The sequence below is a fragment of the Tamandua tetradactyla genome, chromosome 1, assembly GCF_023851605.1.
Source record: "Tamandua tetradactyla isolate mTamTet1 chromosome 1, mTamTet1.pri, whole genome shotgun sequence".
In the NCBI taxonomy this organism is placed as follows: Eukaryota; Metazoa; Chordata; class Mammalia; order Pilosa; family Myrmecophagidae; genus Tamandua; species Tamandua tetradactyla.
Window position 1 is genome coordinate 201,957,050 of NC_135327.1, and position 27,788 is coordinate 201,984,837.

Below are 27,788 nucleotides of genomic sequence, written 5' to 3' on the forward strand. Positions count from 1 at the left end.
CCCGCAAGAATTACTTCAAAGATATGATTCTTGTACAAAGAGTATTTAAGTCCAGGGTATATGGGGAAAACTGCTATGGCATGCTATGAGCTACATTCAAAAGGAAACTGTTAGCACTACCACAGCAACAGCAGAGGTAAATAATGGGGTGAGGGACAAGAGTTAAGAGGAAGTTTAGATTTCCTGTTTGGCAAGGGTGTGTTTATTGGTGTTCTTCCTCTTGGGAACAATGAAATTATCTAAAATTGAGACTGCTGATGGACTGTGGACTTTAGGCCCTATCCATGATGCCCAATGAATGCAAGTGGCTGAAGGATGCACTGACAGAGAAGTAGATTGGCGAACAATGGTGTATACTTATGAATGAAGGTTGTGCTGCTACAAAAAGGGACAAAGTTGTGAGGCATGCAATGATGGGAATGAACACTTGGTGAGCCAAACCAAGTTAGAAGCAAAGGGACAAGAATGGTATGGTCACGTTTAGAAAGTGCTTATGAGGAAACAGGGGCCTAGAGTGTAAGCTTTTGGAGCAGACATATAAAGTGCAGAGTGGTGATTATTATTTCTGGATTTTGAGAGGCTGTTTTATATATATAACCTGATATTCAGAGATAAGAACGAAGCTGAACAGATTGGGGTTAAAGTAATTCAGAACACAGGGGTAAGGAAGACAGTGTCTATATTTTAGAACCACACATACTCTTTGAGAACAATGGAAGAAAGGTTTATTTGGTCTGGAACTGAAATTTTCTGTAGTGCATAATCTAATTCAACCTATCTATATAGCTCATTTGTACAATTTAAACACAGGGAGCACAGAATAAGAAAGAGGTCCCTTAATCCTGTGTAGATTATTGTAATCTGGATACATCCTAGAGTATATTAAGCAGATAATCAAAAAGCATTGACAAAGTTCCCTGAGGGATGGGAGAAAGAATATGGAACTATTAAACTTTATCATCAGGGAATCCCCTGCTACTGTGTCACATTTTAGGAACACCCAAATCAATAGGCCATGCCCTCGAGCGTGAGGTTTACTCTTGTGATGCTTATGTAGATAGCATAGAAGCTTAGACTACCTATAGGCATGCCTAAGAGTTACTTCTGGAGGACCTCTTTTGTTGCTCAGATGTGGCCTCACTCTCTCTAAGCCCATCTCTGCAAGTGAAATCATTGCCCTCCCCCTACATGGGACATGACATCCAGGGGTGAAAGTCACCCTGGAGATGTGGGAGGTGACTCCTAGGGATGAATCCAGACCTGGCACCATGGGTTAAACAATTCCATCCTGACCAAAAGGGGGAAAAGAAAGCATAACTAATAAAGTATCAGTGGCAGAGAGAGTTCAAATAGAGTCAAGAGGCTACTTTGGAGGTTGCTCTTATGCAAGCTTCAATTAGACCTTGCTACCTATCGTAACCTGCTAACCCCCAACCAGGACCATTCCAGTCAATCCTAAAGAATACTTATGGCAATATCTACTATTCCACAAGGGTTCCATGCACTAGAGTAACTTTCTAGAAACCTACAACCTCCAGATGGGTCCCCAGTCCAGATAAATCCTGAAACCTAGCCCAGCCTCTTCAGAACATCAGACAGTTCCATCTACCTACTCCATATTAGTGACAGACTCTTCCAATATGAACATTTAGAGAGGGGTGGAAAGATCAAAAGTGATGGTAGAGTTATGCAGAAAATATAGGATTTAACAAATGAATATGAATGCTGAATCATTAAATTGATATGTCTTTTAGTCTCCAGTATTTTAGAGAAGCTAGAAGTAGAAACCTAAAATTGTGGAACTGTAACCCATGTCAAACTCTGAAATATGTTCTACAACTAATTGTGGTGCTGTGCTTTGAAATTTATTGCTTTTTTGTATATATGTTATTTTTCACAAAAAAAAAAAGAAGGAAAAAAGTTGATTGTCATGATAAAAAAAAATTCAAGCCCTCTAGCCTCTTATATTCTGGAGCAGCTAGAAGGGAAAATCTGAGAGGATCATATGGTAGCACATGAAAAACTCTGCGATCTGTCCTGTAACTACTTGTTGAAGAGTACTTCGAAAACTATTGCTTTTTAATTTCTTTGCTTCGTATATATGTTATACTATACAATAGGAAAAGTTAAAAAATTAAAAAAAGGACTGAATTCTGATACATGTGAAAACATGGATAAGCCTTGAAGACATCATGTTGAGTGAAATAAGCCAGATACCATAGGCAAATATTGTTTATGATCTCACTCATACGAAATACTTAGTATAAGAAATCTCATAGACTCAGAACCTAGACTGTAGGATACCAGAGGATGGATTTGGGGTAGGGAAATAAGGCTTAAAATGTAAAGTTTCTATCTGGGACAACATTAAAGTTTTGTTAATGGATATTGGTGATGGTAGCACAACATTGTGAACATAATTAATGGCACTGAATTATATATTTGAATGTGGTTAAAAGGGGAAATTTTAGGTGGTATATACGTTACTAAACTAAATTTTTTTTTGAAAATCCATGCAGCAGCATGATATAGACTGTGAACCCTACATTAAACCATGGTCTATAGTTAATAGTACAATTATTAAAATGTGCTTTTATCAGTTGTAAGAGATGTACCATATCAATGCAAGTTCTTAATAATAGATGGGTACATAGGAATCCTGTATGTTATGCATGATTGTTCTGTAAACCCACAATTTCTCTAATTAGATAAAGGTGGGGCAGGGAACTGGATAAACATGTGGAGGGATTGCATGAATCAAATTCAATTTACCTTTATGGGTATTTATTGAGAATATATTATGTGCCAGATACTTTACTAGGCTCTAAGTTCTCAAAGGCGGGATAGATAGGCTTCTTCCTTCAAGTCATTTGGAGGAGATAGATATGCGTACAAGTAATTTTATTGAGCACAATAACTGCAATGGAAGAGATGCTGTGGGATTGCAAGGAAGAGACTGCCTAATCTTTGGTTAGTGGGGGAAAAAGGAATCAGTGATAACTCCATATAGGATATAGGATATAACATCTAAAGTGGAAATAATATTAATTATGATTATAAAAACACTGAACATTTGTTGAGGGCTTAATATGTGCCAGTAACTGTGCCAATGCTATATATTTATTGTCTCACTTAACCCTCATAAAAACTTCAGGAGGCAGGCACTATTAACATATGCACTTAACAGATAAGGAAAATGAAACATGAAATGGTTTAGTAACTTACTAAAGCAGCTAAGAAGGGGTTCACAACTTTGAATCCAAGCAGTTTGACTCAGAGGCCATATTCTTAACCTCTGCTTTGCAGTGTCTCCAACTTAATTTTGCAGAATAAGTTGAAATTTTGCCAAGTTGACAAGATAAGATAAGGAAGACCATTTTTAGAAGTAGAAACAGAATAAGCAATGAAACAAATAATAGAGCATGTGACTTTAAGGAATTGTCCACTAGATGAATTGGGTACTAATTATAAAGGTCTTTTATAAAGTGGACTAAAAAATTGGGGATTTTATTCCACAATGATAGAGGAGGCAATGAAGATTCTTAAGCAGTATAGTGACAAAGTAAACTCTACATCTTAAAAGGTTACTTTGAGTAAATGTGTAGGAATGGGAGAGGACAAAGACCAGAGGTAGGAAAATCAGTTAAGAGCTATTGCAATAATTCAGGCAAGAGATGATGAGACACAGAAAATTTGAGATATATTCAGAAGCCGATTGATAGGACTTGATACGGATGTGGGAAAATGAGTGAGACAGTGCGAATGAGAAAGATATTTAGTTTCGTTTCTTAGAGTGTGGTCCATTTATAAGCTATCAACACAAGACCAAAAGATGCAGACCATGTAGTCTAGTTATTCTCAATCCTGGCTACACAATAGAATCACTTAGGATTCTTTTAAAACACCATCTAGATCCAAGTCTTATACTAGACCAATTAAATTAGAACCTTTCTAGGGGTGGGACCTAAGTGTATGCATATCTTCAAAGCTGAGAACCACTGTTGGATTTACATCCCTTCATCTTATCAATAAGACAATTATAGCTCAGAATGGTGAGATAACTTAACCAAGGTTACATAGATAAGAGGTATTAACACTTATAAAATGTTTATTATATACCAGGCACAGTATAAGGTCTCATACATATAAACGTTTATCTACCTAATAAGCTAGTGAGCTAAATAGTATTATTATCATTTCGCAGCACAAGAAACTACATCCTGGAAAGATTAATTCACTAGTGTTTCTACTTCACATTCAGGAAGCAGAAACTTCAAAACATGCCAAAGTAGATCCTTCTCATTCTGTTGCCCCATGCTACTTTCCAGCCAGGAAGAGGCAGGAGCAAGAATTTAAAGCTTTTCCTTGTACTCAGGGTGTATACTGGATATTAGAAAGGAAGGAAAGTAGATTATATATAATATGACCCTTCGTATGAAAAATACACAAGGAAGTTTAAGACTAATACAGGCATTCAAAGATCCTAGGAGCATGAGTCATTGAAGAAAAGATGCAGGGTTCAGGTAGGATCTAGACTGAAAAAAATGAATCTCAAGGGGATACACTGATGGAACTCAGGTTTGGTTCAGGCCAACATACAAGGAAGTCCCAACCAGGGAGTAGGTACCACAGTAAAGTCCAAACAGCAGGAGATGCTGGTCCTGTGGTTCTGGATAACCAGTCATTTTACTACAAAGTGCTAAGAAAAAGAACTGGCCCCAATAACTAGAGATAAAGTAATATTAGGACCCCTATACAGTTGAATTGTAATTTAAGGATCAGGCCAATATAGCAGTAGCCAGGTACAGACACCAGTTAGGGGGAGTGCACAGCAACAAACAGCTAATGGGATTGAAGCTGCTCATCTATGCCGTTAGCTGTAGATGGGATTTTTGAAGAACTCTATGGAGCTGAGACTAGAGAAGGAATTAGTCACCAGCTGAAAGGATGGTGACAGTAGAGCTTATTGAGCAAACCACTATGCTATAAAATTAATGACTGTAGCTACAGTTCAAAAAAGAGAAGCATCATTGAAACCTACAGATTATTTATTAATTTAACCTTATTTGAAAATCTTCATTTATGCAAACCTGACAAATATATGAAGAATTTTACTTTACAAAATACCTCCCTGAATGTCTCCTTTAAGGAACCTTTTGGGCACCAATAAGTGTTCACTTATAGCTCAGTACTTGTCAAATGAATCTGGGTAGAAAGATTTTGTATTAGTCACTGATGTTGATTGAAAATCTGTCAGAAATTAGGATAGGATATCCTTCTCTGAAATGATTGCATAAGTCAACAGGGAAATGTGTTTAGATTTTGAAAGACTCCATCTTCAGACGACCTTCTTGATGACATCATTTCCATGAAGTCAACACTCCAGTCATAAAATAGCACTTAAAAATAGAACATTTTTAATTAAGACATCCTGCTCTGTCAGGATTTTTCAGACATCGTCTCAAACAGAAGCCTTAATCAAGGGTATTTTGAGAATGAAAAGATGGCCATCTAATGAGCATTAAAGTATGAAGTAACTTTTACTTTAGGGAAAAATATCTCTAGCCAAATAAATTCTTTAATCCTCTTCCCCAGCCCAGGGCCCACAGTCAGCTCTCCATCCACTGGGAAGAACTCTCACAAGGAATCCTCTAACAGCTGTATAGACATGCTAGAGAGCCCGCCCTGTCTTGCAATATAAAACTAATGCAAACATCACTGGGCCCCAGGAGCAGCAAGTTTTGCCATGTGGGTTCTTAGGTGCGGCATTTCTACCCTCTTTCCCATGACTTGACTGACTAGTATTAGTGTCCTTGAATGGGTAAAGATGAGAAAAACATATATGCGCTCTTCTTTTCTGTTCAACAACAAACCCTTAGTCCTCACTTCCCATACTGAATTAGAACTAAATGAACAATCAACTCATATGTATTGAATCCCTATTAAAGGTAGACAATGTTAGGCACAATGACAAAATCAAAGATTCCTTTTGAAAATATACCCCCCCCCCCAAAAAAAGGTAATTCACAACATAAAACAGACATCCTGCCAATTAGCTCTTCAGTGAGTTCTAGGAGCCAAGGAAGAAAAAAGTAAAGGTTGAGAACATTAAAGAAAATATCAGAGGACTCAGTTTAAGTTAATCCTTAAAGGATGGGTTGAATTAGAAGTGGCAGAAAGAATGGCAGCGAGCATTACCTATGAAGAACATGAAGTAGGCTATAGCATGAATGAAAGAAGGCAATGATATTCTCAGGCAATAAAACTATACATGTCCTATTGCACTCTTGCTTCCATCTTTAATTATGCCCCTATTCATTTTACAGATAAGGTAGCTGTGCTAGTCTCAGAACTCAAGAATTATTTAGTGGAGTAAAGTTTCATCTCCTGTTAATACTACATTCCCTTTCAGAGGTGCTCCTGAACAGAGAAATGACGAAAGCAGTACTGACATTCACAGGAAGTATAGTTTCCATAGTGAACAAATACCCCCAAAATAACTGAGAGATGATGTCCCGTCCACATACTTTCCAAAATCATGATTCCTCCTCAATTCATAACTATCTCAAACCAGTCTAGCATGTTTTGAATGCCCAAGGTAAAATGGAATCAGTTGGCCGTTAAGGTCAGGTAATCACACAGTCACTTCATTGCTTGATTGGGTTGGTTATATTGCTTAGGGAGATTTCAGCAAGAAAATCTTGTGTGACATAACTAGCTGCAGTGATGTCAAAAGGCATCAGTAAAAGAATCCATCATGGGAACTATTAGGCCACCATTTTTATTAACTGGTAGAAAGCACAAATGCTGCTTAGAACACAAAAGAGTTGCTGGGCACTTCCCATGTCATCCTATTAGGTCACAGTCTGCTCAAGGATTGGAAGTAGTTCCACTCATTAAACACAAGGTGGAAAAATAGTGAACTTCAATTCTAATTTGAGATTCCATGCATCATTTTCACCATTAGCCCTAACCCTTAATATTGTTTTTTTTTTTTAAACAGAAGTATAGAAGTACATACAAATGTACCAACTATTTTTGTTTGTTGTTGTTGCTTTTGTTTTGCTAGCCCTAAAACAAAGCTTGGTTCTGGCAGAGAAATAAAGTTCAACCACATGTGGAGAAGAACACGTCATTATTCCAATTCTATTATTTTGATAAGGAATTCAATTTTTATAAACAAAACCACACATACATATAAGCAGGGCTAATTTTTTATCAATAGCAGGGCTTTTCAGCAAGAACTCTGTTTAAAGACAACATTATTCTCTATAGTGAGACTCTCTCCATTCCTCTTAGTTATTAAGGAAATGAGGTCAGATTAAGATGTGTCATTTCAAGGTGCTTTGATTGTAAGGGTGGCAAAAATAATAAGGAAAAGGCCCAGGCTTCAGGGCTCAAATTCCAAAGCATATTTCACCAAATCTTTTTTTCCTTCTTTGGTCTGGAGCAAATTTCTCTTCCTGTGAATTCTGATCATGAGAAAATCTTGCCATACTACTTCTCTTCGATATTAGAACATGCAACTACGTTAGCCTTCCAACCTCAGTCCCTGATTCTGTTTCATAGATTTTCAAACCCTGCTTCTGACCCCCAGACCAAGACACTCTTCCTGACAACGCTCTGTTACCTGGACTTCTTGGTAAATGATCTGACCTCCCTACAAAGAAACTACCTTGCCCCTAGTAACTGGTCCCTTCATAACTGAATCCAGCCTCCTTTAGATATATCAACTTGGGTCAGAACTATTGACTCACAGAGTCAAGCACAAGGGGCCCGTTAACTTCTGAAAGGCACCAAAACTGGCTAGGCATACCCCAGCTGGTCTCTTAACAATTTTTGTTTGTGGATCACTTTTGCAGTCAGTTTTTCCTCATTTCTTTGAATCAACTAAGACATTATTAAGAGGTTTTTAAATAAGATGCTAGTATGCTTTAACTACTACAATAAGGAAGAAGCAACAAGAAAAATGTTCCCAATGGCAGTCCCAAAATATTGCTCCACTGACCTACCTCTCCTGCTCCAATTTGCCATCCCAGAAGAGAGCTCATAAAATGAGAGTGGAACCCAAATCCCTTTGTATTAGACATCAAACAAGCAGTGCCATTTCTCTTAAATTTGCATGATTGTATTATTAATTAATTAATTAAGACCTCCACAATTATTTAATTAAGTGCCTACACTATTGCCAGCCACGATTCTATGCAATTTATCCAGGGAGAAATGAAGAAAAAAGAAAAATTCCCTAAAAGGATAATTCTTTATAATATCAAGTCATTCCTGGGAATACGCAAGCTCCTTGGGGAAGCACATTAATACCCTCCATTGCATTACTATTTAAATTATCACAAAAGGAAGGATTTGGTGTAGGTACCCTCAGTAGACTTACAGATAAGAATTAGCAAGTAGCAGTTAAGAACTTGTGGTGGGAAGGATAAGCCTCAAGAATCTCCCTACATCTGGACCTGAAACAGATCATGTTCTGCCCCAAGCACTAGCATAATTTTCACTGACTTTATGTAAAATGACTTTTACATGTAATACATGTAATACCAGATCCCCCTGGAATGCTGGTGGCTCCCAAGAAGGATGTCAGTCTCTTGGACTTTAAGAAATAACTGTCCTATTGCTCTCGTTTAGAGGGGTTACTGCTCCATATAGGCAGGTCCATGCCAGGGTTTCACCCAAGGGTCCTCAGCATCCCTAGGAAAAAGTTCATTGAGCATGCAGCCAAAAAGCAGAATGCCTACCTCTGCTGTGCAGCAATTTACCTCCTCTCTTCCCCTCACTTTCCATGCTTATACAGCGAGGAATAAAAACACCTGTCTTGGGATTGTTGTGAGATGCAAATTAGACAATCCATGTGAGAGTGCTTTTGTGGACCAATAATCACCATTCAGGTATAAGGTATCAGCATCATTATTAAAGCCAGTTTTGTTCTGGGGCTTACAATAAGATGTTTGTAAGTGGCCCTGGCTTGGAGCTATGTATTTCAATTTTCCAATGGAACTAGGGAGTGAGATATGGAAGAAGGAGAGAAATTCCAGAAATCATCACAGGAAAGTAATATAGTTAAGGAACAACCATGAAGAGAAGGATTCAAGATATGGAAGCAGCAGAGTCTAAGCTGTGAGATTTAGAAGTTACCTGGCTTCTCAAAGAGGTAAAAAGGGCACAGGTTTTGAATCAGATTGTTGAAATAATTTCTGGGCAAATTAACAATATCAGTTTGGAGACACTAATAAATGATGATAGATTTATTGTGAAGATTAAATGGGATTATAAAAATGCCTAAGCATATCTTGCACACAGTAGATGCCCAGTAACTGCTAGTTTTTTCCCTTCACATTCTATGGGCTATATTCAGATATGGAACTCACGCATCCTAATGAAAAAGATTTTCTGCTCAACTATTTGCAGGGTATTTCTCTTAAAATTTTATAATTACACATTTGAATGGACCTCTCTCATGCATGCAAATTGAATACAAATGAAATAAATCACACTCAACCCCCAACATGTCATTGGCTACCATGGATTCTCTGCTAGGTACTTATAAAGACAGTGAACTTGATCATAAATACTGTGTTTATTCAGGAAGCACATACACAGTTACCAGTTCTGAATCAAATGTTTGCATATTTTATAATGTGCCTCAGATATAGAATTTGAAAACAACTGAGATAGAAGAAACTTTAGAAAGTACTGTCCAGACTGATTTCCCTTTTTGATATGTAAGAAAATTAAAGCCCAGAAAAGTGAACTAACTTGACCAAGAGACCAACTCCCATGCAACACACTCAGTGGTTACACCAGAAAATCATTGTTCCCTTCTTGGTTTTATGGTAATGGATAACTTCACCTTTTAAATTCTTTATGTAAGCATAAAACATGTGCCTGCTTCTGTGCTTTCACTCATCCTCTCCTTCCCACTCTCCACCCTGCTTATCCCAATGCAGACCATCTTTCAAAGTGCATTCTCTGGGTGCCTGTTGCACTAAAGAGCTTTGGATGATTCCACATGTGGATGTCCTCTCAGTATGAGGAGCAGATCTTGATTTCTTGTACTCTTTCTAGGTTTTAGCAGTCCTTAGCATATGCTTGGTGTGCATTAAACAAATGCTTAATTGAATTGATCTCCTTGTCCACACTGGGATTTTTCTCCTGATTTTCAACACCATTTTTAGTTTGGGTTATCAAGGATTTAAATCTGAAAGTAACTACAGTAAGCAATAATAATGACATTAGCTATATCTACTGAGTCTTTACCATGCTACAGGCATTGGGCTAACAGTTCTATATGTTAACTGATTTAATTTTTGCCACTAACATATAAAACTGAAACAGAGAGATTAAGAAACATGCCTACAGTCACCTCGCTGATAAATGGCTGAGCCAGGACTGAAACCATGCTTATCTGGGAATTTCTTCTTGTCAGAAAATAAACCAACAGTAAATGAGGCCAAACTCACAACTTCCATTTCTAATTTACCTCTGGGCAAAGCAGCTGGTGGCAGAGCAGGTGATAAAAATGTTTATTAGGAATGTTTATTAGGACTGTGAGGTATTTTTAAAGAGCAGCTGATTTGTATGCAGCCGACACGGTTGTAGGTCTTGACTCTTAACCACTCACTAGTTATGTGAAGTTATTTAATCTCTCTGGATTAGATAACTTGAAATAAATTTTAATTCCTCATCTGAATATTAGGAAGTCTGGACTAGAGCAATTGTTAAGAACTTGATGATCTCTAACATTTTATGAAACAACTAAGTACCTTCTCTTTAATGGCTAGGGAACTAATCTTTTTCTTTGTGCTGAGCAGAGAATCTGAGGTTTGAATGATAAATAGGGTATTTGTTTTAAAAGAAGGAGCCTATCAAAATGGACATGGCTGATTCCATTCAGACTGACCATAAGAAGCAGGAAAATCACTATGCTTAAAACAATACAGGATTTATTGGTAGGAATGAGACAGCAGTAGCAGGGCTGCAAGGTCAGACCTCTTAAGCTCCTGGACTTCCTGGTTTCATCCTAGGAGCTGATATGCTCAGAGGCATTGGGAAACAGCCAAGTTTCTTCCTTCTCACTCCCTTTTCACCCTGACACGTTGCTGGACAGAGGGAATTTCCCTGTGTCCAAAGGGATTCCTTTGCCACTAAAAGGAATTATGGGAAGACTGAGAGTGCTGATACAATGCAGTGTAGCATTCTCTGGGGGCTTTTATTCCTAGCGACTAATTGCCACCTGGCAACCATTCATTAAGATGACACTAGGTCATTCTAAACATTATGGCTTCAGAGCACTGCAGAAATTTTTCACTGAGAGTGTTACAACCTTCCCAAATTTACTCCACAGCAGTAATTGTAGCAATACTCCTAATTATACTTGTATTTTTTAGGTCAGGAGATTTAGCTTCACAAAAGAAGCAGAGAGCATACACCACAGGCCCTTTGCCAAATCCCTTCCATGACATTCTGTTTCATTCTTGGTAGAGGCATAGAATGTCTGAGCTAGAAAGGTCATTATAGATCATCAAATCCTATTTCTTCATTTTACAGAGAAAGAAGAAAGCAAGACTGTTTTAATTATTTGCCCAAGGTCATACAGCAGTTAGTGTCAGAGTTTCCACAAAAATCCAAGTCTCTTAATTTTTATTACTGTGCTCTTTATGCCACAATGTGATATCTTAATGTAATGACCACATGAAGGAATATTATTCTTGTTTTACAAATGGGGAAATGAACTGGAGTGTACAATAAATAAATAATAAAATTCTTCCCAAGTTTGACATTATTAGGAACCCCCCAAAAAGAATGTGCTTTCTGTTAAAAGAAAATTAAAGGAATGCACTTTGTGGACACAGCAATCCAAAAGCAAAAAAACAAGTATAATTTTAATTGGGCCCCAATTAAAGACCTTAAAAACCTATGACGGGGTGGTGCAACGTGACTCAGTGGCAGGATTCTCATCTGCCATGCCAGAGACCACTCGGGTTCAATTCCTAGAGCCTGTCCAGCCTGCCTATGCCAAAAAAAAAATATGACAGTTAAAAAAATGTATTTGGTAACTTACTTATATTCATTGAAAATTTAACCAGCATTGCATACAGTTAATTAACTAGCAACAGGCTGCTATAGATAATATCATGGTGGGATAAAAATATATAAAGAGCATTTTCTGACATCAAATAGCCTATAATTTTAATAGAAATAACAAAGTATAAAGAAAAAATAGGCACTATATATTTAAATGCTCAGATAAATGTAATAAGTAGCAAAATAGGTAGCCAGCTAGAAAAGGAAGGAACCCAGGTCTCCACCTGCCATGCTGGAGACCCGGGTTCAATTCCTGATGCCTGCCCATGCAAAAAAAAAAAAAAAAAAGGATGGATGTTGGTTGTAGGATGTGAGTAGATCTAATAATCTCTTTGGGCCTCAATTCCTTTGTCTATAAAATTAAGGAATTTGGGATAAATGAGCTATGATGTCACTCTTAGGTCTGAGATTTTCTGTTCTGTAGGATCTTTGGGAGGACTTAATGGATGAGACGGGACTTAAGAATTAAATAGAAGGGTAAGAAGGGCATAACTTTTGTTTAAATCCCAACATTTTAATCCATTAATGGCCATGTCATGCATATCTTTCTTTCAGAACAATATGAAAAAAAAACTTTCTTAGTTTTGTTTTAAAAAAATCTTCCTCTAAATTTTTAATCCCTTGTTAAGATTGTCAGTCATTTGGAATGGTCAAGCAGAGCTAGTTGGCAGAAGATAATGGGTATATTGGGAGGGCTATATAGGTTAGCTAATAGTTTACTTTTATCAGACATTTATTTTCTCTCCAATTTAATTTCCCAATGTAATTTATCAGTTAGGCAGATTGACCCAGCCTTCGGAAACAGCCCCATCTCCATGTTAAAGATACTGTGCCAAGGGTGAATGTTTTAAAGAGGAAAATCATAAACTACTGAGTAAGATGTTAGAGAATTTTAGAGAAAGTGACTTTTTTCCTTAAGGTTGTGCTTCACCAAGAATCATCACTGTTTCCTATGCCAAAGGCTTAACAATTCATTTCTGCTTTCATTTTTTACAGCAACTGTTAATCTACTACTACTTAAGATTCCATCCCCCTTAAACTACGGATATTTATCTTGCATATTCCCTAAATCAATTATGGATAAACTAGAGTAATTTTGTATTATAAAATACAGACTATTAAACCACTATAAGATGATTAAACAACTAGGCAGAGGTTACATGTACTAAAATATTGTTGATAAGCTAGGCAACTTTGCTTACTGCTTTCCTTTTTGCAATGCTGTCCCATGTGTGCTTTACCTAACATGTCAATCAATTAATGATTAATGAAAGGACAGCTATTGAACACTTACTCCGTGCCCAGTCTTATTTCAGGTGTTGTATGAAATACATAAGAAAAAATTATCCAAGAAGTTTATAATTTTGATAAGGAGTCAATATCTCTAAATTGAACCAATTTTAGGAGTAGACAATGATTCATAGCAATGTCCTAAATAGGAATTCCAAAAAGTAAGAGTTTCGTGTAGACTGAAGTAGTTGAGAAAAACTTGGAGGGAAAACTATACTACTTTAAATTAATCCTGGAAAGAGAGGCAGAATTCAGATAACCTAAGAGAAGTCAGAGATTTCAGGCAATGGAGATTGTCTGAGAAAAAGCAAAGGGTAGGAATGGGTTGGGTGTAAGTAAGGCAGCATCAAGGAGTCAAGCCTATTGGAAGCAGAGTTCATGATGCACAGTATCATTTGGTTTAGTGACAATTTAAGATACTTGTAAGACGAAGTATCACAATGTTTCAAAGGGGATAGAAATAATGACTCTATGTCTCAAGGAATCAAGATGACTAGAGTTGTCTATATTAAAACAAAAAGAAAGGAGACTTCTGGGAAGATGACAGAGTAGGGTTGGCTGGATGCACCCTGCTCCATAGAACAAGATAAGGGACAGGATAAAATGACTGAGACTACAGTCTGGGGAAGGAGTGATCTAAGAGGGCCTTCAATATCTCATATGGAGGAGAGAGGTGGGAAAATCAGGACAGGAAGAGCAGGGTGGGTATGATCGGCCATTAACTCCACCAGAGACAGGTGGTGGCATGTGAGGAAGTGCTAATAGGAGGAAACTGACTGTCCCTCCACTCCAGTCTGCCCCAGTTGCTGTCTGGGGAAATCTTCCTGCACAGCTCTGCATGTGGCAGCACCCACGGGGAGCCCAGAGATGTGCCTAGTTGTAGACCACAAAAAGCCATGCACCAGGGAGCTGGGAGCAGTGGTCCAGCTAGGCGCTGTAAGTGGTCATCCCACTGGGTGTGTGAATGGTGGGTCTGCTGGGCACTGGGCACTGCAGTCAGCTGCTCCCCGAGGAGCTGCGATCAGCTCCCCCATCCCAGGCACCAGGAACAGCCCCCTTACCGTGCACACCTTCTTCCCAGCCGCCTGCCACAGTCAGGAAGAGCAGGCCTGAGGGGAGGAGGTACCGCAGGAGTGTCACCTGCTGTGAAAAAGTGGAAAGTGCAGTTTGGCAAACTCTATCTGTCTAGGTTTTTTTCAAATATATATTTTTTATATTTTTATCATTATTGTTATTTATTTTATTTATATATATTTTTATATATTTACATTTTCATTGATTTTTTCATTTTTATTTTTAAAATTTTCTCTCCCTTCTGTGGGCACCAGTCTGAGTTAATTTCCAATATATCTTGGGGTGTCTTCTTCTGATTTCTGGGCCTACTGTTTCTGAGGTCTGTTTTTTAAAATATATTTTTATTTTATTTTATTATTATTTTTGTGGGGGAGAGATGGGCTGGGAATAAAGTCCAAGTCTCTTGTGGGCAGGTGGGAGTTCTGCCACTGAACTACCCATGCATCCCCACCTACCCTTTTTTTTTTTTTTTTTTTTTCGGCCTAGGCAGGCACCAGGAATCAAACCTGGGTCTCCAGCCTTGTTGGTGAGAACTCTGCCTTCTGAGCGACCATGGTCTGTTCCCCATCTACCTTTTAATAGACCCTCAAGTAGAATTGTGCCCCCTACCATGAGAATCCCGGCTTTAGCTTGCCTGGATATTACTGACAAACCAAGTGTAAAAGGGAACCTTCCATGCAAAACCAAATAAATAAAAACTTTAGAAGAGTATGGGAAACCAACTTACAAAACAGCTTTATTAAGATAATCAAATGCCCCAAACACAACAGAAAATCACAAGCACATGAAGATCCAGGCAGAAATGGCCCATCCTCATGACCAAATCAAAACACTGGAGAGGATGAGGAATATGGAAAAACTACTAAAGGATAATTATAAAGAAATAAAGTATATCAGGAAGACATTAGAAGAGCATAAAGAAATACTCAAAAATTAAATAGAAAAATAGCAGAATGGAAAGAGATGAAAAGATACAGTAGACCAAATTAGTACTAGACATGCAATAGCAGAATCAAAGAAGCAGAAGCAAGATTAAGTGAGCTAGGGTGGCTACAGTGGCTTAGCAGGCAGAGTTCTCACCTGCATGCCAGAGACCCAGGCAGGAAAAAAAAAAAAAGATTAAGTGAGCTATAAGACAGAACAATTAAACTAGAGTGCATAAAAGAACAAATGGCAAGGAAGATGGAAAAAATGGAACTGGATCTTAGGGAAACGATGGATAACAAAAGGCTGACAAATAAAAGAATCTTTGGTGTCCCAGAAGGAAAAGAGAAGAGTAAAGGGCTGGGAAGGTTAGTTGAAGATATAATCAGAGAAAATTCCCAACCCTAGACAATGAAAATATGAGAATCAAAGAGGCCCAATGAACCTCAAACAGAATAAGCCCTAATAGGCCTACTCCAAGACATGTGTTTAATAATCAAACTGTCAAATGTTGAAGAGAAGCAGAAAGTCCTGAAAACAGCACAAGAAAAGCAATCTACTACATACAAGGGAAAACACGTAATACTGAGTTCAGACTACTCCACAGGCACTATGGAGACAAGAAGGCAGTGGCATGATACATTTAAGATCCTGAATGGGAAAGGCTTCCTACCATGAATTCTTTATCCAGCCAAGTTGTCCTTCAAAATTGAGGAAGAGATTAAAATCTTCAAAGACACAAAAAGACTGAGAAAACTAGTCAACAAGAGAACTGCCCTACTAAAGGGAGTTGTGGTAGTTAGATTCAGTTGTCAATTTGGCCAGGTGAAGGCACCTAATTCTGTTGCTGTGGACATGAGCCAATGGTACGTGAACCTCATCTGTTGGTGATTACATCTGCAGTCGGCTAGGAGGCGCGCCTGCTGCAATGAATGACGTTTGACTTAATTGGCTGGTGCTTAAATGAGAGAGCGCAACATAGTACAGCCCAAGAAGCTCAGCATACCTCATCTCAGCACTCGCAGCTCAGCCCAGGCCTTTGGAGGTATAGAAAGGAATCACCCCAGAGAAAGTTGTTGGAACCCAGAGGCCTGGAGAGAAGGCCAGCAGAGACCACCCTATGCCTTCCCACGTAAGAAAGAACCTCAGTTGAAAGTTAGCTGTCTTTCCTCCAAAGAACTAACGAAATAAATTCTCTTTTATTAAAAGCCAATCTGTCTTTGGTGTGTTGCATTCCGGCATCTAGCAAACTAGAACAGGAGTACTGTCAGCTAAAAAAAAAAAAAAGGCAGGTGAGGGAGGTCTAGAGGAGGGCACAGAATTGATAAGTACCAGTAAGGGTAATTTAAAAGATAAAAAGAGAGAGAGGAAAAAGAATATATAGATCTTACAAATAAAAACTAAAGGACCAAATAGTAGATTCAAGAACTTTTTTACATTTTGTTCAATCCACTAGGTGTAGATTGTCAATATATATTTTGGGTCATTTAAAATCAATTTTTTTACTAGACATTTTGTAGAGTTTTAGTGCTAATTTCCTTTAGGACTGCTGTATAGAATTAACTTCTTTATCCAGGGACATTTGAAGGATTTGTCAAAGACTGATGGGATGCATTCAATGGATTATCCAGCACTTTCTCCACTTCCTTACAATATTTCCACTTCTAAACTCCACAGGTTAGAGGAAAAAGAATAAAAATATTAAGTTCAGAGAATACATACCATAGTTTTAGTGTTTTATATTTTTATATTTAACATTATATATATATATATTTACATACATAAAATGCCCTACTGGTTTAAGAATTTCATGAACACTTTGGTCCAATTGCCCATCATTATATTTTGAGAAACTTTTATTTTATTCAGGTTTCACTGCAATATGTTCCTTTTTTAAATTAGAAAAGTCTTGTGGGATAAAATATATTGGGTAAATGGAAATACTAATGGTCAATGAGAGGGGAGGTAAGGAGTATGGTATGTGTGAATTTTTTATTTTTTCTTTTTATTTCTTTTTCTAGAGTGATGCAAATATTCTAAAAATGATCATGGTGATGAATATACTACTATGTGATGATATTGTGAGCCATTGATTGTACACCATGTATGGAATGTTTGTATGTTAAGAATGTTCATGTTTGTATACTGTTTTTGTTTCTCAATTAAAAAAAAAAAGAATTAAGGCCTTTTAAAAGTCCTACATTCCTTCAGTAATATCTTAGAACCTTAAAAAAGTAAAGGAAATAAAACTTCTTTACCACAAAATTGTTTAGAAAGAACACAGGTATATGAAAAGAGAAATTAATTGTAACTGCTTGAAATATTATTTCTTTACATTGGACTACGTTTTCTCCAATATAAAGTAGAATAATCACCAGTTTTTGTCCTACTCCATTGTTCCTGATGTTCACAGATTGATTGTGGATAGAGATAGCAAAGTGTCTGGATATGGTGGAAAACTGAGACAAAAGGATAGGAGACAATGAAGACTCTTTAAATGAGGACACGGTAATAAAAGATGATATTGCCCTCCCTATACATCTGTAAATATCTGAACGCTTTAAAATATAATTAGAAATATATTATCCGTCCCACTAGGATAAAGTATGTCCTGCCTGAAAATAAAACCATGCAGAATTTTTTTCATTTACATTGTTAGACTATAAGTGCGTGTGTGTGTGTGTGTGTGTGTGCATGTGTGTGTGTGTATGTAAACAAAATATGTGGAGAAGGCAAAACTAATGTAATTTTATAATGCTAGTCAAAATGTTTTTTTTTTTGCAGTGTGTATATCAACCTCATTTATCTATCTCCTCTATTTCATACTGTTTTTTATCATGAATAATCAAGAATTGACTGCAGGGAAATGCCTTGAAATCATATTGGTCTACACAATGCTTAGTCCTCTCCTTTCCAATCATTTACCTGTGCAATAGCTAGAACACCGCTTTCAACACTGTATTTTTTGTATTTCATTGTAACTATTGTTGGAAATGAAATTAGATCATCAGAAGCTAGCGGTCTGTGAAGGACACTATGGCTCTCTATCACAGTTGAACAATGGTGAGAGATGTTTCACCTGAAGCTTTCAAACTGAAAAGGTATAAGAATTCAAGAGCTCTAATCATGCACGAAATTCAGTTGATAAAAGCTTTAGTATTGCTAAAATTATTGAAAAGACAGCTTTGCTTGGGACCACAAAAGTGTACCTGAATTAATTTCTGTGGATAATTCCTTGGTGCCCTTTCAGTTCAATTATCCCTTCAGTGTTGTAGGATAAACATTCCCCAAGATTGAAATAAGAACATAATGTTCCATCTCTCATCACACTTTTGAGAAGGCCATGTTATCAGTTTCAGGGAGTCTCTAATTACAGATTCTTGATTCTCAAATGCACTTATGTGTGTAATGATGTGTGCAATAGGAATAGTGTATGTGTGCAATAAGAATCTTGAGGGCATAAAATGAACAATAACAGGTATACCACCATGTTTATTTTCAGCTCACTCCTTTTCAATCCAGATCTCAGGTATGAAATAAACACATCAACATAACATGAGTTTAATGCTGATATTAGAGGAATATACATTATGGAAGCATTCTTTACTGTATAACATTTTCTCTAATTCCTATAGGAATTAAGCATTTAATTAACCTACTTAATAGAGAAATATTTATTGGGTTCTTATTATGTGCCAGGCACTGTCCTGGTATCTGATGATATCATGGTAAATATACATGGTTATTGGTGAAGGACCTTATGATATAGATCGAAAGGTCACAGGCAAATGAACAGACAATCGCAAAACAGTGTCTTAATGCTGTCTGAGCATGTGATTTATGCAGCTTTTTTATTTTTGTATTTCTAAGTAAAATTTTGTAGCTCAAGAGAATGTGTTCCATGTCTTTTGCATCCCTTCTCTATATTAGTTTAGCACCAACTAGGTGCAAAATAGATATTTATGGAACTAAGATAATATTATAAGATATTTTGCTTATGTGTTGGTTAGGAAGAAACAAATACGTCCTATCTGTAAATTTAAATATTTTATGTCTAGAAAGTATTTATTCAATAAGAAGAAAAGTCTCCCTTAAAATTAACACATTTTTCAGATTATTTTACCATAAGGTACATAAACAAAATATAGATATAACTTTATTTTGAAATTAAACATAGAAGTGATCAGTCTTTAAGTGGGCACATCAACTTGTAGCCTATTTATTTCTTTTTCTTGACATAAAATACATTTCCTTTGAGTTAAAAATACATTGAGAACACAATGTAAGAAATAGCCAATGACATAACTACACTCTCTGTAGCAATGTAAAATACAGTTCATCCACTGGTAGGAAATTAAAATTACACTCTGCTATACCAGAAACATTGCGTTTGTTATTTATTTAAAGTCTGAGATTTTATTTGTTAAAAATAAACAAATTTGCTATATGTTAAAAGTCTAAGAATCAGCTTTAAATAAAAGAAGGATATAAAAATAAAGGATTAATACAAAATGATACAATAAGAACATTAAAAAGAGAACTGCTTTTACAGTAGTAACTTTGAATGTTAATGATCTACACTCACCAACTAAAAGATATACATTGGCAGAATAAATTAAAAATATATAATCCATCTATATGCTGTTTATAAGGGATTCATCTTAGACTCAAGTATACAAATAAATTAAAAGTGAAAGGATCAAAAAAAAAGAGATGCTCTATGCAAGCTGTAACCAAAAGAAAGCAGGAGTAGCTATCCTAATATCAGATAAAATGGACTTTAAATGTAAAGATGTCATAAGAGACATAAAAAAAAGTCGCTACATATTTATAAAGGGACAATTCACCAGGAGGAAATAATAACCATAAATGTTTATGGTCTCAATTAAGGAGCGCCAAAGTATGTGAGGCAAACATTGGCAAAACTGAAGAGAGCTATATATGTTTCAACAATAATAGTAGACTTCAATACACCACTCTCCACTATAGATAAAACAAACAGTCAGAGGATAATTAAAAAGTAGAGAATTTAAACAATGTGATAAATGAATTAAACCTAATAGGCATATGTAAGATCATTACACCCAAAACACCAGGATATACAATCTTCTCTAGTGCACATGGGATGTTCTCCATGATAGATCACACACTAGGACCCAAAATAAGTCTTAATAACTTTAAAAAGATTGAAATTATTCAAAGCACTTTCTATGACCACAATGGGATAAATTGGAAATTACAATCACTATATTTTACAATTATAGGAGATTAAACAGCATACTGTTAAACAATCAGTGGGAAAAAGAAGAAACTGCTAGAAAAATTGGTAAATTAAAAATAATAAGAATACATTATCAGAATTTATGGGATGCAGCAACAGCAGTGCTGAGAGGAAAATTTCTTGCCCTAAATGTCTGTATTAAAAAATAAGAATAAGCAAAAATTAAAGACTTAATTTCTCACGTGGAGGAACTAAAGAAAGAGCAGCAAACTAACTCAAAAACAAATAAAAGGAGAGAAATAACAAAGATTAAAGCAGAAATAAATGAACTGGAGAACAAAAAGAACAATAAAAAGAATCAACAAAACCAGAAGTTGGTTCTTTGAGAAAATCAATAAAATTGACAGACCCATAGCTAGAATGACCAAGAAGAAAAGAGAGGATGCAAATAAACCAAATCAGAAATAAAAGAGGTTTCATTACCACAGATCTTGAAGAAATTTTAAAAATCATAAGAGAATATTATAACTAATGATATACCAACAAACTAGACAAGTCAGATGAAATGGACAAATTCCTAGAAACACATGAACAACCTACACTGACTTAAGAGGAAATAAAAGATCTCATCAAACCAATTATAAGTAAAGAGATTTGGTCAGTCATCAAAAATCTTTCCACAAAGAAAAGTCCAGAACAAGACAGTTTCACAGGGGAATTTTATCAAACATACCAAAAAGAGCTAAAACCAATCTTGCTCGAACTCTTCCAAAATATTGAGGAGAGAGGAATGCTACCTAACTCATTTTATGAAGCTAATGTCACTCTAATACCAAAACTAGATAAAGATGCTGCAAGAAAGGAAAACTACAGACCAATCTCCCTAATGAACATAGATGCAAAAATTCTCAACAAAATACTAGCAAATCAAATCCAACAATACATTGAAAGAATTATACATTATGACCAAGTGGGGTGTATGCGGTATATGCCAGGAATACAAGGGTGGTTCAGTAGAAGAAAATCAATCAATGTAATCCAGCACATTAACAAATCAAAAGGGAAAAAATCACATAATCATATGAATTGATGCCAAAAAATGCATTTGACAAAATTCAACATCCTTTCCTGATAAAAACACTTCAAGAGGTAGGAATCAAAGGAAACATCCTCAGTATCATAAAAGGCATAAATGAAAAACCAATAGCCAGCATCGTACTTAACAGTGAGAGATTGAAAGAATTCCCTTAAGATTGGGAATGAGACAAGGATGCCCATTGTCACCAATGTTATTCAACAATGTACTAGAAGTCCTAGCTGGAGCTGTTAGACAAGAGAAAGAAATAAAAAGGCATCCAAATAGGAAAGTAATAAGTAAAACTTTCATTATTTGCAGATTAGGAAAGTTTGAAGCAAAATTTTCATTATTTGCAGATGATATGATCCTTTACTTGGAAAATCCTGAGAAATCTATGACAAAGCTGCTTGAACTCATAAACAAATTCAGCAAAATTGCAGGATAGAAAATTAATGCAAAAAAATCAGCAACTGTTTCTATACACAAGTAACAACCTATTTGAGGAGATAATTAAGGGGAAAAAATCCATTCAAATAGTGATCAAACGAATCAGGTATCTAGGAATAAGCCTAACCAGGGATGTCAAAGATTTGTACACAGAAAACTACAAAACCTTGCTAAAAGAAATAAAAAATGACCCAAATAGATGGAAAGATATTCCATGCTCATGGATAGGAAGGTGAAGTGTTAAGATGACAGTTCTACCCAAATTGATCTATAGATTCAATGCAATACCAATCAAAATCCCAACAGCCTATTTTGAAGACTTGAAAAGCTAGTTATCAAATTTATTTGGAAGTTAAAGAGACCCCAAATAGCTAAGTTTATACAAAAAAAGAAGAGAAAGTGGGAAGACTAACATTTCTTGACTTAAAGCTTATTATAAAGCCATAGTGGTTGTTTTGGCTTGTTAAAGCTGCTGGAATGCAATATACCACAAATGGAATGACTTTTATAAAGGGAATTGATATGTTACAAGTTTACAGCTCTAAGACTATGAAAATGTCCAAATTAAGGCACCAACAAGAGATTACCTTCATGCAAGAAAAGCTGATGCTGTCTGGAACACCTCTCTCAGCTGGGAAAGCACCTGCTGGTCTCTTGCTCCTGTGATCCATTGCTTTCACCCTCTTTCTCCACTGGGAGTTTCTCACTTGATTTCTTTGGGGCTGGGTTTCATCTCTTGGCTTCCCTTGGCTCTATCCAGGTTCTGACTTAAACATCCAATCAAAGGTTTGCACCCGAAACAATTGGCCTGGCCCCACAAGAAATGGATCAGTATTAAAACATGACTTTTCTGGGGTACATAATGGTTAACCAGCACAGTAGTTGAAACAGCATGGTGCTGGCACAAAGATGGAAGTATTGGCCAATAACTGAGAGTGAATTGAATTGACAGTGCAGAGATACACCACCAAATCTTTGGACAATTGAAGTTCAATAACGCCCCAAATCCTTATTTTGGGATAAGCAACTGAACTGGAACAGAATAGTCTTTTCAGGAAATGGGCATGAGAGAATTGGATATCAATAGCCAAAAGAATGAAAGAGGACCTCTACCTTACAACCTATACAAAAATTAATTCAAAAGGGATTATAGAGCTAAATGTAAGAGCCAGCACCACAAAACTTCTAGAGGAAAACGTAGGGAAGCTTCTTCAAGATCTAGTAATAGGAGGTACTTTCTTGAACTTTACACCTAAAGCACAAGCAACAAAAGTAAAATAGATAAACAGGAACTCCTTAAGATCAAAAGCTTCTGTGTCTCAACGGACTTTGTTAAAAAAGATGAAAAGGCAGCCAACTCAATGGGAGAAAATATTTGGAAACCACATATTGGATAAAGGCTGATATCTTTGTGCATATAAAGTAATTATACAGCTCAACAACAAAAGAGCAAACAACCTAATTATGAAATGGGCAGAGGATATGAATAGACATTTTTCCAAACAAGAAATACAAATGGGTAAAAAGCACATGAAGAGATACTCATTTTTGTTAGCTATAAGGGAAATGCAAATCAAGACAAGGCATCACCTCACACCTATAAGAATGGCTGTTATTAAACAAACAGGAAACTATAAATGTAGAAGAGGATGTGGAGAAATTGGAACTTATTCACTGTTGGTGGGAATGTATAATGGTGCAGCCACTGTGGAACATAGTTTGGCAATTCCTCAGAAAACTAACTATTGAGTTGTGCTATGACCCAGCAATATCAATACTTGGTATATACCTAGAAGAATTGAAAGCAGGGACACAAACAGACATTTATACACCAATGTCCACAGTGACCCTATTCACAATTTCAAAAAGATGGAAACAATCCAAGTGCCCATCAAAAGATGAGTGGATAAACAAAATGTGGTATATCCATATGATGGAATATTATTCAGCAGTAAGACGAAATGAGGTTCTGAAGCATATGATAAGGATGAACCTTGAGGACTTAATAAGTCAGACACAGAAGGATGAGATACTGTATGATTTTGCTATTATATGGTAAAGGCAATCTCAGAGGTTACACTGTAAAATATAGCAGATCTGGAAGGTGCACAGAAGCTAGAGACTGGGAGAAGGCTACCTAATGAAGTTAAACGTAAGGGAATGGATAGAAGTGATGGTTATTAATTAGAAGGTAATAAGTAACATTGCCATGTTGAAGATGAATATGATTGAAAGAGGATGTATAGTGCCATGTATCCTACTGATTAAATCTACCATATAAGTTCTCACATGAACTACTTCAAAGGTTTGATATTGGACAAAGAGTGAACAGTAGAGGGGTATGGGGGAAAACTAAAATTGCATGCGATGGCCAGTAGTTAATTGGAAGATATCAAGAGTACCATAGCACTACTAGGGGCAACTATTTGCAGGGGAGGGAGAAATAATAAGGGGTAATTTTGGTTTGATATTTGGTGAGGCTGTGTTTGTTGGTTCTTTGTCTGTATGGACAAATGAAAATTGTCTAAAATTGAGAGTGCTGTTAATCGCAAAAACAGTGAGGATACTGTAAGACATGGTTTGTTTAGATTGGACATTATCCATGATGCCCAATAGTTGGAGGGAGCCAAAGGGTACAATGGCCAAGAATCGGAATGGCAAACCATGATACATTTATATGATAGATTCTGGCATGGCTACAAAAAGGAAGGAGTTGAGAGGCAGACAAATTGAATAAGCCTTGAGGATGACATGCTGTGCAAAATAAGCCAGAAACAAAAGCAGGATATGCTAAGGTCTCTTTCAGAAAATACTTATATGTTGTTCAGATATGGCCTTTCTCTCTCTAAGCCCAACTCTGCAGAGAAAATCATTACCTTCCCCCATACATGGGACATGACATTCAGGGGCAGGGTCTCTCTAACAATGTGGGGTATGACTCCAGGGAATGAGTCTGGTCTGAGCACTGTGGGATTGAATGTGACTTCCTGACCAAAAGGGAAACTAGAGGTGTGGTAAAGTAAGGCATCAGTGGCTAAGAGAGATCAAATACAGTCAAGAGACTATTCTGGAGACTACTCTTATGCAAGCTTCAGTTAGCAATGGTTTCCTAAACCCTAACCAATATTACTCCTATTGACTCTTAAGAACACCTAGGACTTGAACTGAGACTCTATAAAAGTTTAATGCCCCAAGTTTTGCTTTCCTGGAACCTAAAATTATCAGAAGGTTCCTAGGCCAGATAAATTCTGGAACCCAGAAGGACCAGCCTCTTCAAGATTATTAACCAATTATATCCCACCATCCTTTAGTGTTGACACCCCTTTTCAACATGAAAAAGTCAGACTAGGTACTGCCCAAAGATCCCTATAGATGGTGAGAAGGATGAAAGGAAGAGTTATAATAGAGAAAACAAGATGAGTCATGAGTATGATTGCCAAATCACTATATTGATATTTCTTCTAGCCTCCTGTGTTTTAGAGCAGCTAGAAGGAAAAATATGAAATAGTGGAATGGTAACCCATAACAAAATCTGAAATCAGTTCTGTAACTACTTGTAGTATACTTCAAAAATTGCTTTTCCTTGGAGTATACTTTGAAAGTTATTTCTTTTCTTTGTTTATATGTTATATTTCACAACAAGAAATGTTTAGTAAAAAACAAAAGGAAGGACATTCCAAAGACTTGACTTTGTCGTGATATAAACTTCACTTATTGAAAAACCAGATAATTTATGATAAAACGAATTTTAAAAGTTTACTTACAAGAGATAAAAGTAAAAATAATAGAAATGAAATGAAGTAAATGACCAGAGAAAATCTTAAAACTAACAACTGAAGGATTGAGTAGTACCAGGAAAGACTAGCTTATCAACTTGATTTAGGATCTGTATTCATTTTGTGACAATTGGACTATGAACCTGACAGATACCCAGCATGGAAACTAGAATCCAATTTGAGATTCCAAAAGAACACAAAAGTGTCTGGTTTGTATTTAGACAGGAAGAAAAAGCAAATGATTTAAGTTCCTAAACTGGGATATGTGAGAAACCCTAAGATTCAACGACAGGTAAAAATTAAGATTCAAGGCTTAGACTAATTAAAGTGCAAGCAAAGGCCAGAGGAAGTCATTAATATACAGCTTTAATGAATAAGCTTCAGGTCAATCACAGGAAGACCTTAATAGACTCTCAAAAATTAATGTGAAAAGTTATTTTTAATAGATAATATATGGATATGTACCAATTCAGGAGTTCTCAAAGGATATAAGAAGGAAAAATCTCCCTTTCTCAAGGCATCCAGTTACCCATGGACAGGATAGACAGACAGTTGTATAGATAGGTCTTTGAAAAGATAGTCTGTGTACATACGCATATACAATACCGTATACATATAAATATATATATATTCATTTTTACACAAGTAATAGCAAATTATGTAAACTATTCTGTGTTGTATTTATTTAACATCAGGGAAGATCATTTCATAAAATAGAGGTGTCCTGTTTTTTAAACAGTCCATAGTATTCTACTGTATGGATGTAACAACACATTTGTTTAAACTAGTCCATAAATGACAGACAATTAGGTTATTTTTAATCTTTTTCAAATATAAATGATGCAGCAATGTATTTTTCTCATATTTTTACATGTGCAAGTAATTCATCCATATCAACTCTACTTTCAAATTTATTTGAATAGAATTGAGTAAAATAGTTTTCAATGAAACTTTCAATTTGCTTGGCATCTATGTTTTTATCCCCTAATTTTTGTATGTGTATTTGTGCTTTGTTCCCTTTTTATTGGAGTAGGTTACTAACAGCTTATCTACTTTTTTCCGTCCAAAGAACCAGCTGTAGTATTGATTAATTAGTTCTAATTTTTCCCTTTTCTAATTCCTTTATTTTTATTAATATCTTCTTCCTGCTTTACTTGGTTATATTTTCTTACTTTCCAACTGCTTGGGTGGGATGATTATTTTATTTATTTGCACTCTTATGCTTATTTATATATGTGTTTACAATCATATATATTTTTCAAATATGTAGAGTTTTATTTTCAAGCTATCTTGCAATTTGTTTTACTTTCCTTTTTTGATGTAAAAATTGCTAAATAGAGAGATCTTTAATTTGGAGTGGTAGAATTTTTTGTTTTGTCGTTTTTTTTTTTTTTACATGGGTTGGCACTGGGAGACAAACCTGGGTCTGCGGCATGGCAGGTGAGAACACAGCAGGGCCCGCCCATGTGTTCTACGTTTACTTCAAGTTCCTGTTTCACTGTATTCCAATCAGAAAAATTTGTTTGTGCTGCTCCTGGTTTAGAAAAAATTTTCAAGTTCTCCTTGTAACCTAATAATTGATTATTTTTGGTAAATATTCCCCGAACGTTTGAAGAGATATGTCCTCTCCTTTTTAGGTCTAGAGTTCAATATTAGATCTATCTAATGCTTTTGACCACTTGGCTTCTCATAAACTGAGAAGCAAATTTAAGACTTCTCTTAATTTACTACTTTCTACTTATTTCTCCTATAAATTTTGCTTTAGGAATGCAAATATTTCAGTTGTTTGATGCATAGATCAAACATAGATCACAACTGCCCCTCTTTATTCTACCTAATGCTTTGGCACACAATTTAACTTCATATGCATTTACCTGTCCTT